Below are 6,924 nucleotides of genomic sequence, written 5' to 3' on the forward strand. Positions count from 1 at the left end.
ATCAACCTGAATATAGGGCATCCCGTCCGCTCTGCCGTACTCAAGCAGGTTAGAGATGGAATAGTACTACGGTGGGTGACCACGTGGGAACTCATCCGCCATAGTACTATCCGGCTCGCCTGCCATTGGCCGGGTGCGTTACCATACATACTTAGTCAACGCGTCGTTAGAGGGAGATGGCTGATCGGCGGCCTTGGCCATTGCTCAGCCCGTCACTTCGACCTCCGACTACATCCCCTTTTTCCTCCTCCCAACTTCCTGAAGTTGGACACGTGGCGTCTTCTCACTGCGCTGTCTGCTTTCCTTGCACGTCATCAGTTACTGTTCGTCCCCAGGTCCATTTCTCTATGCTTTTATTTGGGCCGAATGTTTTCCCTTGCTTTGGTGGTTCCCGCTCCGCCTGAAGTGGGCTTTCCATGCAATTAATTCTGAAGTGCAATAGAGTTTTACGATATGCTTGATATTTTTTACAACTAAAATGACCGGCTAACCACCAACGGCCAGGTCTGTCCGTGGTCCATATGGGATAAGATCGACACCGAACTGGACGAAGACTGCGAGAATTTGCAGGACAAGTTTCCTTACGACGATTGTGTCACGATAGCTCTTGCATTTGTTCAATTACGCGATGCGGAGCTTAATAAGAGGATCAAAGCCAAGGCGGCATAACTTGCATCATCAAGGGATTTAAGAACCTGATTGAATCGCTAGACGAAGATGAGGATGTCGACGAATCACAGGACTAAGTCGAAGAGGAGCAGCGGGACGAAGGCCTTGCTGTACGCGATCGTTCGGAGAGTCTTCCGCCTCTAAATGACGCTACAGAAAAGGGAATCCGGGATCAAGTGTCACCATCCGTTGAACCGGAACTACTAAGGGTCGAGATGGAAGTGGAAGAGTCTGGCGATCGGACAAGAAACGCGAGAGTCAGCGCATCTCCAGCTCCAAGGCTTCATCCCACTCCTTCACCTGCCAGGGGCCATCATGCTCGCTTGTCCTCTGCCAGGAGTCTTCGGCCTACGGTGTCTCCTGAAAGGTGCCAAGCCACTTCTGTTCCTCCAGCAAGAGATCAACAAGACGACCGCTCTCCATCAAAGGGTATCTCCACCCAGGACTTCGCTCTGCGTGCCGCCCGAAGCGTAGCTGTCCCCCCGATAGCGAGAAAGAAATCCAACCTCGCAAATTCAACCCGGCGCCTCCTGCATCAAGTTCGACGAGTCCCAAATCCAGCCAACTCAAGGTGCTGATCAGGCTCCACCCGGGCCGTCCAGCATACTTGAATTGTCAGTCGTTTGGAGGTGTTTTGGAAAGCTAATTGATCGGAGCCCCAAGCCTCGGCCATGAGCCCAGTGCAACCCGCGTTCCCTCCCTCAGTCATTCCTTCTTCTGCTCTTCTTCTGCTCTTCTTCTGCTCCTGAATGTGTCCGCGTCAACTGCAAGTTTCCGACTTTCTTCGCCGACGATGCCTTATGCCACGTCAGCAACCACACCAGCATCAGTTCCGGATTAGAGAACGCGCGTTCACAAACCGGCGAAGGTGGTTGAATGGTTGGCCAGCCTCACCGTTGCGCCTCATCGTCATGATCGTATGATCATGATGGTGTCAGCCTGGCCCGCCATTCCACTTACAGGGCGCGGCCATTACTATTCCGGTGTCCAAAGGGAAGGCGACGGTGACGCCTAGATGGCTTTCCAGGGTCACTCTGATGTTGATTGGCGATGCGTTCCCGAGGCAGTCAGGACTGTAACCAGCTGAACTTGCCTGCGACATGGACTAGTGACTGCGATGATGGCAAATTTGCCGCCGACCTTTTCAAGTTCACCTCGGTAAAGGCCAAGGGGGCGGCCGTTAGGGCCGTTGTGTCCCCAGACATCAGAGTCGTGGACCCTGCCGGATCTGATGGCGAGAAAGACCATGGTTCAGCGCAACAACTGGGCGAGTTCACCGATCTGCCAGGAGCGTAGACTCGACTCATGGCAGCGCGAACAGACGAAAGGGAATCCGCTGGCCATGTCGTATGATTCTACGCAGAGCTGCGATCAAGTAGCTCGACGGGTTCAAGGCTCGGAACAAGCGAGGACGGGCCATGAAAATGGCGAAGGGTTCAAGGATGAGATAGTGAAGTGAGCGATAGTGGATCAGCTACCGGCCTGGCTCATGTCTCAGCGTCGAAGCTGCATGACTGCATTTTAATTTTGTTGTCCCTTCCGCTGCTCTCATATTCATCGCGATGGCAAAGTGATATACCCCTTCTTTGGAACCCCGAGTCTTATATCAACTGAGTGTGTTCCATTAGGCCTCGCACTCTTCCGGGGCGTAGTCAGACCATAAATTTGCTTCCATATCTTGGCATGGCTTCTCACGCCAAGACATGCTGAGCGAGGCTTAGCCCATCAACCTTGCAATTTCCTTCAGAAGTGGGAGAAGAGTCTGCACAAACAACAGTGAAGCCAAGATAAGCCAGGACCAGTTGTTGGTGGCCCTCAGACCTTGCGGGATATTGGTAATAGGTGGCATAAATGCTCCCCTCCTTATCCTCTTTTTATCACGCCCCTTTGTCTTCTTCGTATATCCAACCGCCTGTTTGATTTCTTTCGCCCAGCGTCCCTCATCATGGGCTATACATCTAGACAGTCGCGCATAACGAAACCACATCGTCAGCCAAGCAAACAACGAAAAGCCAGGTTCAATTTCCCATCATTACCTCCTGAACTCCAAGAGCAGATAGTCTCTGCTTCACTTCGCGATGGAATACTATCGGATTGGGAAGAGGGCCCCTTTTATTCAACCTCTTTTATACTTAGTAGCTTTATAATGTCCTCGCCGTATACATTTACCGTAGGCCCTTGCGCGCGTCGATGCGCAAGGGCGCCTAGTTTCCCGAGTCTAATAGGACTTCGTGTGAGTCGCTGTCGGTAGGCTGCGCGGCTATAGCAGTGACTTGAGCTCTTGGGCGTGCCGCAGGTCGAAACTCGCATACGCTCGGGTTATGCTTAGGCTTCTTGCAACGCCCACATTTGCCCGCTTGTAGTAGTGCTGAGAACTCCGCTTGGGGTCGCTATTTTGCCCTAGGGCGCTTGTCTTCCTTCGTATTGCTAAGCGCGTCGAAACGAGCCGCTAGCGCTGCTATTTGAACTGATAGCGCGTTTACATCGGTCATCTTAACGTCGCCCTCCGCGTCGGTACCGCTCGCCTAAGGAGAGTATGATCCCTTATGAACCGGCGATCTATATAAGCCTTCGTTGACATAATAGTACGTTATAGACCCAGTCTGCTTATAAAAGTCTACGTGGGCTTCGAAGTTCGTCGCGATCGCCTAGACCCTCGTGACGTATGCGTCGTAATCGGTATTCGATAGTTCCACCGGAATGAGTGTCCTAGCCAGCGATGTGTTCAATGACCTCCTTATAATAGAGATCTTCGAGGCTCCTCTGTGACTAAGAGAGCCGGCCTGGGCTAAGAGTTGCTCAAATTGTTGTCTAAAGTCTTCGAACTTCTGCTTATCGCCTTGTCTCAGCCGATCTAGCTTATCTAGCGCCTTCCTTTCCTCTTCTCTATCTAGGAACTTACTATCTATATATTCTAGGAACTCCTCTGGTGCGTAGGACCCGCTATTATCTTCTTCTTATAGCCAGTAGATCACTCGCTACTGTTTCTCTTTTGGGAGACCGGTAAAGATGTTCGTATATATAGCCTTGTTGCTTCCTAAACGTCCTTACTCTTGCTCGATCTTAGACTCGATCGTCCACTTAAACAGGCTATAGCCGTCCTTAGTACTATCCCATTCTGGCCATCGTATAGCTCTCGAGGGGGTGTCGCGGTCTCTGTTCGCAGTGGTAAGGGCGGTGACAAGCGTGTTCAAAAGGTCGGTCGTGCTTTCCTTAGGCATATCGATTTCAATGCTTGCGAAGCCTTTAGTGATCTCTTCGAGAGATACTTCTAACCTAGGAGTATAGGTAGTACTCGTGCCAGGCTTCCCCCCCCTCCAGGGTGGGTGCGCCACAGATCAACGCAAACCACACAACAACGCAAAATCTGTAAATTCAACTCAAATAGTTAATTATCTCAACACCAACATGCCTCCTGAGGAAGATGATCAAGAGAGTCGAATCCTTGCAGCTGTCACCGAGTACCGACGTGGTGAAAATAAAAATATCACGTCGTTACACAACGAGTATCGCGTTCCTTACTACGCCCTTCGATCACGTATCAATGGCAAGCCGTCGAAGAAAGCTCCAAAGCCTGCCAACCGAATACTTGATAAAGCACAGGAGGATGCAGTTAAACACTGGATCAAACAGCTTGACGAAGCTGGCCGCCCGCCGACTGCTGAAATGGTGACAAATTGCGCCAATGCCATCCTCTCTCGAAACCACGCAAACCCAGAAACCCCACCTCCAACAGTCTCAAAAATGTGGACGTACCGCTTCCTTAAACGCCTTCCACCCGAATATAAGCGCATTAAACAGCGTCCAATGGATCCTAAGCGTATACAGGCTGAAGATATTGGGATAGTGCAGACTTTTTATGATCGCTGGGAGATTGCTATCAAAAGCCATCACATCCGCCCATGCAACATCTACAACATGGATGAGACAGGCTTCCAGATTGGCCAGGGAAAGGTTGAGAAGGTTATAACTGCTTTTCCTGAAGCAAATGCAAACATCGGAAGTGCCATGACACGGAAATTGGTCACTGTCATTGAATGTATCTCTGCTGAAGGCAAACCAACTAACCCCTTTCTTGTTCTGGCAGGCTCATACCATCTGGAGGATTGGTATAAGGATTGTGGGCTTCCAGACAACTGGATGATCACCCTTACACCTAATGGGTATATCACTGATGAAGGAGGATATGATTGGATTCATCATTTCGATATAGAGACGCGCCCAGCTATATCTTCTGAATACCGGCTCCTCTTACTTGACAACCATGGTTCACACCTGACATACGACTTCCTCAAATTCTGTGAGGACCGCCGAATTATTCCTTACTTCCTTCCACCACACATGACACACCATTTACAACCTCTGGATGGAATCCCTTTTCAGCAGTACAAGCACTGGCATGCAAAGGCTGTCAATGAGGCTGCACGCCTGGGTGATGAGAGCTTCAACCATCGGCAGTTCCTTTCGGCTCTACCTGCAATAAGGGAGAAAGCCTTCACCCCACGAGTTCTCCGCGCCGGCTGGACAAGACGAAGAGTATGGCCAATTAAGCCTGAGCTTGTTATTAAAGAGTTGGAAAAGTTATGTGCAGATGATGGCCCTGTGCTTGAGTTTTTGGACGGCGAACCCGAACGTGAAAAGACCCCCTCTATATCTTCCTCCCAACTTTCCTCGCCAAAGAATGTACAAAAACTCCGACACAGTATTGAGAAGGTGAAGAAAAACCTTGCGGATATAGAGGATGTCCTTGGCGAAGTCTCGCCGTCGCTTAATAAAAAGATAAACAAGATTTTCAATGGCAGTTTACTGCAAGCAGAGCTCGGCGCGCAACAAGGCAGCGACTTAGATCGCTATTTAGATGCCAGCCACAATCGCAAACGAAAAACAACTCGTCGACGTGTTAATGCAGGAGGTCCTTTTTATGTTAAGGATGCAAATCGCCGGATTGACGAGCGGAAGGCTACGGAAATGAGGGAGGAGTGGGAGAAGCGTGAGCGACGCCGGGCGCGCGATACGAAGAAAAGGCAACGTGAGCTCACAGAGGAGGCTCGCAGGGGAGAAATAAATGGTGAAACAGCTGCTACAGCTACTGGGGATCAAGAAAATATCCCTTATTTTATAGATACTCAACCGTGGTAGAATAAATTGATTGTTTTGTTGCTTGATTTACTCGATTTTGCGTTGATCTGTGGTTTGCGTTGTTCTGTGGCGCACCCACCCTGGAGGGGGGGGAAGCCTGGCACGAGTAGAACTGCGACCCGCTGATATATATCGATGAATGGGGAATTGTCCAGGCCCTGTGCCCAAGGAAGAAAAAAGGATTTTGCAACCTCGAAGGTTGGGCCTGGTCAAAACTTCATCAAAGGACGTATATCTGGCCCTGAAAGCACGCTGTGCTAGAGCGCGGCCAATGATGTGACTAGCAAGGCAGACCAGTCGGTATGGCAAAATGGCCACGGCAAACTCGCACGCAGGGCTCACAGGCTTCAGGGAAGCTACTCGCAGTTTGTTTTCTGCCATTCGGATTCGTACGAACACGTTCGTTTTCCCCCCAACGTTGGCGAGTCCTATCCTGACGTCTATATATTTCAAGTTTCTAGGACATTCAGTCCAGAATCCGCCAATTGCCATATAGAGCATGATCATGGCGAAATCGCTAAGTTATGCCGTAGAGTGGAGGATATCGCGGTGTCGATTCAGGAGAGCCTGCATAATGACTACTATATCCTGAGCACTCGCGGCCCACTTTCGGCGCTTAAGTTCGTTAAAGATACCGGTAAGCAAAGGAAGGTCGTGGACAATCCACTACAGAGACGTTAGTATCCTTCTCCGTACAAATAGAGAGCAGACCTCATATTAGAAATCTCCCACACGGGTCCTGAAATCAGTTTTCCACTTGGATTAGCGAGCCCCCATTGCCTCGCAGTGTGCCTATTCTCTCTTCTTTTAGGTGTAAGAACTGCTTAGTCTCCTTCCTGCACAAGAGCTCTCCACAAAGTAAGGACGGTTAATACTCGATTAACCTGTCGGACCTCGTCGGATTCTTGATCTCCCAACGCAACCCGAGAGACCCAAGAGTCGGAGACATAGGTCTAGAGAAAGGCACAACATGTATCCTAGGCCAAGGCTACCTCCACTGGTGAAGAGCTGCAAAGGGATAACCAGCTCCCAGGTATCGTCCGGCTCGCGGTGTAGGACGTCGCAAACGTATCTAGAGGATGTGAGTGTAGGTCATAGGCATGATAAGTCCAGGTG

This window comes from Eremomyces bilateralis (assembly GCF_010015585.1).
Source record: "Eremomyces bilateralis CBS 781.70 unplaced genomic scaffold P152scaffold_6, whole genome shotgun sequence".
In the NCBI taxonomy this organism is placed as follows: domain Eukaryota; kingdom Fungi; phylum Ascomycota; class Dothideomycetes; order Eremomycetales; family Eremomycetaceae; genus Eremomyces; species Eremomyces bilateralis.